Here is a 10,457-nt window from a genome sequence, read left to right on the forward strand (position 1 = left end):
ATCATCTGGGAGCTTTTAAAAAATACCAGTGCCTCTGAGATTAAGAGATGATTATTTTCAAAAAGCCCCCCATATGACTTTAAAGAGCAGTTACAGTTGAGAGTCACTGTTTTACCCTCTCTCCCCTCCACCAACAATTTTAGTTAATTATATATTATTTAAAATTTTTTTCTAGTCTTTATGTTTTTGAAAGATTATTAGCCATATGTAGGAGAAAATGTGCATACTTGCATAATCTTTTATCTTCTCTTTCCCACCTTTGTCTAATATTATCATTCATTCTTATAGTTTATAACCTATGCATTCTGTTTTGCTGCCATCTTTATCCATGATTAAATAGATTCCATAGTCACTGTGAGTAATTTTTCTCTATTCATTTTTGATTGACTGAAGTTTGTTGTCTAGTAGGTTCTTCAGAAGTGTTCATGGAAGTCATATCTGTCTGTTTCCTTTATATTTAAATGACAGTTTGGCTGGATATAGAAATCATGGATCACATATTTTTTTCCTGGGTTCTTTGTATCATATCTCTGTCTTCCAGCATCAAACATTGTTGCGAACTATAAGGTCAGTCTAATTTTTCTTCTTTGTATTACGTATGGGAAAGAATGTAATACTGTAACAAAGTACAAAAATACAGTGAGTTAACTAAGACTGAACCTTGTATCACTCTCATATATCAGTCTGGCTGGTCTAAGTTATCAGAGCCACTGCTGCATAAGGTCACCCAGAGAGCAGTTTCTTCCATGTTGTTGCTCCACCATCCCTTTTAAGGCATTTTCTCACCCTCAAAATCCAAAATGGGACGTAGGCAAATCTACCTTCCAGCTTGCAAAAGAGGAAAAGAGGCAAAATACAGAGAAAGCAGATCTTCTTTAAATTGCAGATGACTTTACATACTTTTGTACATATTCAATATTCAGAACTTGCTCATGGCCACCCTAGCTAACTGTAAAAAAAAAGCTAGAAAATTCAGTATCTAGCTGGGTGGCCTTAGAGTTAGAAAAAGGAGAAAATTTAGGAAGAACAAATATGAGTCCACCTCAAACTTGTAGGTTACTTAATGATTTTAGCCTGAATTCCCAAAGTTTTTGTTGTTGTTGTTTTGATATTCGAAGACCTACACTATCACTAGGAAATGTTTCAGTGTTGATAAAATTGCATGAGGTTTTCTCCTTTTTTAATTTTGGTGAGGATTTTCGGTTTACACTATAGGTTCTTCAAAATTATGTCTTAAATTTTCTTTTACGTTTTATTTATTGTGTGTTCCCCCCACCAACCCTTTTTGTTTTGTTTTGTTTTGTTTGTTCTGTTCTTCATGTTTATTATTTTGCTTGCTTTTCTCAATCTTACTTTTTTATGCCTTAGTGTGAGTTCAGTGATGCCTCTTCGTGCTGCTTCATGTAGCCTTGATTTCGTGGATGGCTTTATTTATTTATTTTTCTATCTATTTTTCAAGTCTGCCAGCTCATGTTTCATCTCCTCCAGCTCTCTGCTTTGAGCTTTTTGCTTCATTAGGTGCCTAGTATTCATGGCCATATTTATTTGGTCACGATTTTTATCTGGACAGTGGCAATATTGTTCTGGTGTGTATTCATCCCTGCCACTTGTTTTTCCCACATTTTTCTTCCTTTTCCTGAAAGTAACTTTGCATAGATGGTTGGCTGGTTCTTTTTGTGTTATTACTTTTGTAAATGAGATTAATTCCTCCAGTTATTTTCAAGAGGTTCCTTCAGGGGAGAGAACAGAGTAGTGTTCCAGACAAGCAGTAACTCCTCCACAGTAAAGCTCCTTATGACTCAGGGGTGTGTGTGTGTGTGTGTGTGTGTGTGTGTGTGTGTGTGCGTGTGTATGTATGTACACTATTTTAACCTTCATTTTTCTCTGGTTCAAAGAAATCAGCAATTTCTGGACTACTCATAATTCAGATCCATTTCCTTCGCCCTTCCTCAAGGATATACTGCTTCTCACAAATGTGTGTGTTTCCTTGTTCAGCCTCACCTTCCCTGCCTGTTCTGTGGGCTCAAAGAAGGTCCAGATAAGCTCCTTCACCAGGCATCCTATTCTCATTGGTCTAGACAAAGTTTGTGGTTTTGCCCTCGTATTGTGTCACATACTTTGAACTGTACTCTGCCTTGTTTAGTTGATTTTTTTTTTTTTTTTTTTGAGATGGAGTCTCGCTCTGTAGCCCAGGCTGGAGTGCAGTGGCGCGATCTCAGCTCACTGCAAGCTCTGCCTCCCGGGTTCACGCCATTCTCTTGCCTCAGCCTACCAAGTAGCTGGGACTACAGGCACCCGCCACCACGCCTGGCTGATTTTTTGTATTTTTAGTAGACACAGGGTTTCACTGTGTTAGCCAGGTTGGTCTCGATCTCCTGACCTCGTGATCTGCCCGCCTCTGACTCCCAAAGTTAGTTGAGATTTTCAGCCACAGATGTATGTAGGTATTTCCCTGCACTCCAGTTTGAACTTCCCTGTTAGCAGCTCTTACTCAAATATTGTAGTTTGAGATTACAGGTGTTTTCTAACTTTATCAAAAATTATCATTTTTTTCTTTTTTAGTTTTCATTGTTGGTTTGAGTTGATTTTGTAAAGAAAACTATGTGGAGCCATCTTTAGTTTGGCATTTCCTAATCAGCTACCATGAATATTTATTTAGAGAAATCCATTATTATTTTGCTAGGATTCATTCCTCTAAGTGTTAAATTTACAAAAGTTCAAGAATTCCAATCTGCTTTTCAAAAAGATTATACAAATCTATACTCTTCTACTCATATATGAGAGTTTCTATTTTCCTATACACTTACTAATATATAGAGAGAACTTTGCCTATTTGATATTCTAACATAGTATACCTCTTAAGTTGTACTTTTAATTATTAGGTGATAATAATATCTTCTTTTGGGAATTTTCCATTATTATCCTTTAGTGAATATTGTTTCCTTTTGATGCCTTTGTCAACTTCATAGAGATATATATGAGCTTTTTCTTAAACATATGTTGCATATATTTTTCTGTTAGTAATTTGCAAGTTTATTTTAATGTAATCTTTTACTGAATGAAAATATATTTTTATAGCAAGTTTAAAATCTTCCCATGTGGTTTCTACTTTAGGACTCATTTTCTTTACCACGGCAAAATTATATATCCACATATATATTCCTTTAGTGTTTCAATGTTATTTTATTTTTTGTACCTAAATCTTTAATAAGTCTGGAATTTGTTTTGAATATGGTGTAAAGTACTAATCTAGCTTATTTTTCCCAAAATTGTTAGTTATGTGTTTCATTACCATTTATAGAGTAATTTCTTCTTCCCCAGTTATTTAAGATGCCACTTTAACACATTAATCTTATGTTTATACAGAAATAGTTATAAACTTTAAATTTTATTTCATTGTTTGCTTGTTTTATGGCAACATTTTAACTATCATTTTACATATTAATGCATTTTATTTTCTAGCAGGGCAAATCTCTACCATTACTAGAATTTTCAAAATCTCTTACTTAGCTTCATGTATTATTCTTCCAGATGAACTGTGGAATCATTTGTTGAGTTTCCAAAAATAAATCCTCAAACTCACTGGGATTGTATTGAGTTTATTTATTTATTTGGGAAGAATTGACATCTTGACAATATTAAGTCTTCTTAGCTGGTAACATGATATAGTTCTCCATTTAGACAAATTTTCTTTTATGTTCTTCAACAACAATATTGTGGTTTTCTTCACAGAGGTTCTGCACATTTCTCATGAGTTTAACTCTTAGGTGGTATATATTGTTTTGCTATTATGAATGTAATTTATTTTCCAATCCATTATTGCCTAATTTAAGAAAATGTTGAGCTTTATTTATTTTGTAATTACTACTCTACAAATATTTCTTACAAATCCTAGTTGCTTTTCAGGTTATTCTTTTGAGTTTATACCTAGACAATAATGCCATTTTCAGACTTAGTTTTTCCTCTTTTCCAATATTCATACTTTTTAACTTGCTTTCTTATTCAATTGCACTGGCCAAATTTCCTAGAACAATGTTAATTAACAATAGGGTTAGCAGGCATACTTTACTTATTCTTGATTATAGTAGAATAAACAGATGGTTTTACTGTCATTTTGATGTTTAATGTACAAGTACATTGTGATGGTATTGCAGTGCTTGTGTAGACCACATGTAGTTGGGTCTAAAAAATTTTTAAATTTTTTTTGCTTAGGATTGTCTTGGCTATATGGGCTCTTTTTTGGTTCTGTATGAAATTTAAAGTAGTATTTTTCTAATTCTGCAAAGAAAGTCAATAGTAGCTTTGTGGGGATAGCATTGAATCTATAAATTACTTTGGGCAGTATGGCCATTTTCACGATATTGATTTTTCCTATCTATGAGCATGGAATGTTTTTCCATTTGTTTGTGTCCTCTCTTATTCCCTTGAGCAGTGGTTTGTAGTTCTCCTTGAAGAGGTCCTTCACATCCCTTGTAAGTTGTATTACTAGATATTTTATTGTCTTTGTAGCAATTGTGAATGGGAGTTCACTCATGATTTGGCTCTCTGTTTGCCTATTATTGTCGTATAGGAATGGTTGTGATTTTTGCACATGGATTTTGTATCCTGAGACTTTGCTGAAGTTGCTCATCAGCTTAAGGAGATTTTGGGCTGAGATGATGGGTTTTCTAAATATACAGTTGTGTCATATGCAAACAGAAACAATTTGACTTCCTCTCTTTCTATTTGAATACGCTTTCTTTCTCTTGCCTGATTGCCCTGGCCAGAACTTCCAATACTATGTTGAATAGGAGTGGTGAGAGAGGGCATTCTTGCCTTGTGCCAGTTTTCAAAGGGAATGCTTCCAGTTTTTGCCCATTCAGTATGATATTTGTTGTGGGTTTGTCATGAACAGCTTTTATTATTTTGAGATAGAGTCCATCAATACCTAGTTTATTGAGAGTTTTTAGCATGAAGGGGTGTTGCATTTTATTGAAGGCCTTTTCTGCACCTATTGAGATAATCATGTGGTTTTTGTCATTGGTTCTGTTTATGTGATGGATTATGTTTGTTGATTTGCATATGTTGAATCCCATGGATGAAGCCAACTTGATCATGGTGGATAAGCTTTTTGATGTGCTGCTGGATTCGGTTTGCCAGTATTTTATTGAGGATATTCACATTGATGTTCATCAGGGATATTGACCTGAAATTTTCTTTTTTTGTTGTGTCTTGCCAGGTTTTGGTATCATGATGATGTTGGTCTCATAAAATGAGTTAGGGAGGAGTCCCTCTTTTTCTATTGTTTGAAATAGTTTCAGAAGGAATGGTATCAGCTCCTCTTTATACCTCTGGTAGAATTTGGCTGTGAATCCATCTGGTCCTAGACTTTTTTGGGTTGGAAGGCTATTAATTACTGCCTCAATTTCAGAATTTGTTATTGGTCTATTCAGGGATTTGACTTCTTCCTGGTTTAGTTTTGGGAGAGTGTATGTGTCCAGGAATTTATCCATTTCTTCTAGATATTCTAGTTTATTTGCACAGAGGTGTTTATAGTATTCTGTAATGGTAGTTTGTATTTCCGTGGAATAAGTGGTGATATCCCCTTTATCATTTTTTATTGTGTCTATTTGATCCTCTATCTTTCTTCTTTATTAGTAGGCTTGCAGTCTATCTATTTTGTTAATCTTTCCAAAACACCAGTTCCTGGATTCATGCATTTTTTGAAGGGTTTTTCGTGCCTCCATCTCCTTCAGTTCTGCTATGATATTAGTTATTTCCTGTCTTCTGATGGCTTTTGAATTTGTTTGCTCTTGCTTTTCTAGTTCTTTTAATTGTGAGGTTAGGGTGTCAATTTTAGATCTTTTCCGCTTTCTTCTGTGGGTATTTAGTGCTATAAATTTCCCTCTAAACACTGCTTTAGCTGTGTCCCAGAGATCCTGGTACATTGTACCTTTGTTCTCATCGGTTTCAAATAGCTTATTTATTTCTGCCTTAATTTCATAATTTGCCTAGTAGTCACTCAGGAGCAGGTTGTTCAGTTTCCATGTAGTTGTGCAGGTTTGAGTGACTTTCTTGATCCTGAGTTCTAATATGATTGCACTGTGGTCTGAGAGACTGTTTGTTATGATTTCCATTCTTTTGCATTTGCTGAGGAGTGTTTTACTTCCAATTACATGGTCAATTTTAGAATAAGTGTGATGTAGTACTGAGAGTAATGTATATTCTGTTGATTTGGGGTGGAGAGTTCTGTAGATGTATGTTAGGTTCTCTTGGTCCAGAGCTGAGCTGAGTTCAAGTCCAGAATATCCTTGTTAATTTTCTGTCTCATTGATCTCTCTAATATTGACAGTGGGGTGTTAAAGTCTCTCACTATTATTGTGTGGGAGTCTAAGCTGGAGGCATTATGTTACCTGACTTCAAACTATACTACAAGGCTACAGTAACCAAAACAGCATGGTACTGGTACCAAAACAGATATATAGACCAATGGAACAGAACAGAGGCCTCAGAAATAATGCCACACATCTACAACCATCTGATCTTTGACAAACCTGACAAAAACAAGCAATGGGGAAAGGATTCCCTATTTAATAAATGGTGTTGGGAAAACTGGTTAGCCATATGCAGAAAACTGAAACTGGACCCGTTCCTTACACCTTATATAAAAATTAATTCAAGATGGATTAAATACTTAAACATAAACCCTAAAACTGTAAAACCCTAGAAGAAAACCTAGGCAATAACATTCAGGACATAGACATAGGCAAAGACTTCATGACTAAAACACCAAAAGCAGTTGCAATAAAAGCTAAAATTGACAAATGGATCTAATTAAACTAAAGAGCTTCTGCACATCAAAAGAAACTATCATCAGAGTGAACAGGCAACCTACGGAATGGGAGAAAATTTTTGCAATCTATCCATCTGACAAAGGGTAATATCCAAAATCTACAAGGAACTTAAACAAATTTACAATAAAAAAATCAAACAACCCCATCAAAAAGTGGGCAAAGGATACGAACAGACACTTCTCAAAAGAAGACATTTACGTGGCCAACAAATGTGAAATAAAGCTCATCATCACTGGTCATTAGAGAAATGCAAATCAAAACCACAATGAGATACCATCTCACACCAGTTAGAATGGCAATCATTAAAAAGTCAGGAAACAGATGCTGGAGAGGATGTGCAGAAATAGGAATGCTTTTATACTGTTGGTGGGAGTGTAAATTAGTTCAACCATTATGGAAGACAGTATGGCACTTCCTCAAGGATCTAGAACCAGAAATATTATTTGACCCAGCAAATCCCATTACTGGGTATATACCCAAAGGATTATAAATCATTCTACTATAAAGACACATGCACAGGTATGTTTATTGCAGCACTGTTCACAATAGTAAAGACTTGGAACCAACACAAATGCCCATCAATGATAGAATGGATAAAGAAAATGTGGCACATATACACCATGGAATACTATGCAGCCATAAAAAGGGTGAGTTCATGTTCTTTGCAGGGACATCGATGAAGGTGGAAACCATCATTCTCAGCAAACTAACACAGGAACAGAAAACCAAACACATGTTCTCACTTATAAGTGGGAGCTGAACAATGAGAACACATGGACACAGGGAGGAGAACATCACGCACTGGGGCCTGTCAGGTGGTGGGGGGCAAGGGGAAGAATAGGATTAGGAGAAATACCTAATGTAGATGATGGGTTAATGGGTGCAGCAAACCACCATGGCACGTGTATACCTATGTAACAAACCTGCACTTTCTACACATGTATCCCAGAACTTTAATAAACACACACACACACACACACACACACAAATAAATGAATTCATACAATTAAGTGTTTTTTTCAAAAAGTATTTTAATTTAAATTCCCATCTAATAATCATTTTTTTTTAATTGGTATGTCAATTATTTGCCTTTAATATAACTAGTGGTATGGTTGCATTTAGATCTACCTTTATATTATTATTATTATTTTACTTACCCTCTCTGGTTTTGTCCTCTATTCTTTTTACCTGCTGTCTTTTTCTGATAGTCTATTTTTGATTTCTCTATTGACTTGTTTTCTATATGTCTGTATTTTTTAGTGCTTGCTCTAGAGATTATGATACACATAAGTAAGTTATCTTTCCAATTAAAATAAAACGCAGAGCAAAATTTGGAGCCATTGATGTTTTGAACCAAGGAATGAAATTAATATGATTATGTCTTAACAAAATAACTTCGTCATTCTTTTGAGAATAGATTTTACAGGTACAAAGACTAAAGTTAGAAGATGAATGCAAATCTACAGGAATGTCTTTCTATTACTCTTTACTGAGAGTTTTTGTAAAATCATGAAACGGTATTAATTTTATAAACTGCTTTCTCTGCTTCTATTGAGGTAATTAGTGAGGTGGCCTTTTTATTCTGTTAATGTGGTGAATTATATTGATTTAATTTTGAATGCTAAATCAACATTGCATTTCTGAGATAAACCCCACTTGCTCATGAGGTAGTATTCTTTGTATATGTTTTCTGATTTGATATGTTAATTTTTTGTGATGGCATTTTGAGACAACAAACATGAGAGACGTGGGTCTATAATTTTTCATGTTTTCCAAGGTTCTTTTCTAGCTTTAGTATTACAGTGTGCTTGTCTCATACAATGAATATCCTCCTCTTCTATGTTCTGAAAGATCTCACATTAGACTAGGATTAATTTTTCTTTCAAAATTTAAAAGAATTCCCCATTGAAGCCATCTTGGCCTGGAATTTATTTTATGTAAAGAATTTTAATTAAAAATTCAATATATCTTTTACAGATACAGTAGTCCTCCCTTACCTATGTTTTCACTTTCTGCAGTTTCAGTGAACATAACATGGTCAACGGTGATTAGAAAATGTTAAATGGAGAATTCCAGGTATAAACAATTTGTAAATTTCAAATCACACACCATTTTGAGTATCATAATGAGATCTCTCGCCATCCTGCTGTGTCCCACCAGGTTGTGAAGCAGCCCTTTGTCCAGCTGTCAGTACTATATATGACTACCACTTACTAGCCCTCTTTTATCAGATTGACTGTGATGGTATCACAGTGCTTGCATTCAAATAACTCTTATTTTACTTAATAGTAACCCCAAAGCATGAGCATAGTGATGCTGGCAATTAGGGTATACCAAAGAGAAGTCAAATATATGTCAAAGAGAAGTTGTTAAATTCTTACTGTGAATAATTTATAAAGTAAGCTTAATCATAGGTATGCATGTATAGGAAAACCATAGTATGTGTAGGGTTTGGTATTGTCTGTGGTTTCAGGCATTCACTGAGGGTGTTGCAATGTATATGCCCAGTGGATAAAAGGGGACTACCTTAGAGGAGTATTCTTTTTTTTTTTCTTAACTATCTTCCTGTGTCAGTTTTGTAATTTACATGTTTCAAGGAATTTGCCCATTTCTTCTGACTTGCCAAATTAATTGGCATTTAGCTGTTAATAATATTCCCTTATTATTAACTATTTGCATCACCTATAGTGATGTGCCTTCCTTCATTCCAGATGCTCTCTTTCTTTCTCTTTTTTTCCCTTTTTTGGTCAGTCTTGGTAAGATATCACCAAGTTTACTAAACTTTTCAAAAAACTAGGTTTGGTTTTATTAATTTTTCTCTTGTTTGTCTGTGTTCTATTTCATTGATTTCCATTATTTTATTTTTTAGTTACCTACATTTTCATGCTTTAGGTTTAATTTTCTAGAGTTTTGAGGTAATTTAAGAGTTTTCAACCTGTCTCCTTTTTTCTGAAGTAAGCTAGTAAAGCTGCAAATTACCCTCTGCCTACTTCTTTAGATGCCTTTCATAATGTTTATTATGTTTTGTTCTCAGTTTCATTTATTTCAAGGAATTTTGAAGTGTATTTCCTGATTTCTTTTTTGATATTGGATTGTTTAGTACTGTATTGCTTAATTTTCAGATATTTGGGGTATTTTTTCAAGATATATTTTTGTTATTGATTTTTAACTTAGTTCCTTTATTAATTTCTAATTTAGTATGGTATGAATCCTTCTAAATTTATGTCCAATATATGATCTATGTTGATGAATGTACCATGAATACTCAAAAAATTATTCTGTAGTTGTTTGGTTATAGTGTTCTATAAATGTCAATCAGATAGTATTCGTTCATAATGATTGTTTCAGTTATCTATTGCTATGTAACAAATATCCCCCAAATAGTAGATTAAAACAACAGCATTTATTTGGCTCAAAATTCTGCTATTTTGGCAAGTCTTGGTGGTAACAGTTTAGTTATGCTACATTCAGCATCAGCCAGAGTATCTCAAAGGCAGACTCCACTCAGTGTCAGCTAGTTGTGCTGAATTAAAGGCTGTAAACTAGGAATCTTTCTCTGTTTTAAAATGATCTCTTTATATGGCCTCTGCAATGGCTTTGGGGAAGCGATTGGCTTAGCGCTCC

The sequence above is a fragment of the Macaca fascicularis genome, chromosome 11 (genome assembly GCF_037993035.2).
Source record: "Macaca fascicularis isolate 582-1 chromosome 11, T2T-MFA8v1.1".
Taxonomy (NCBI): Eukaryota; Metazoa; Chordata; class Mammalia; order Primates; family Cercopithecidae; genus Macaca; species Macaca fascicularis.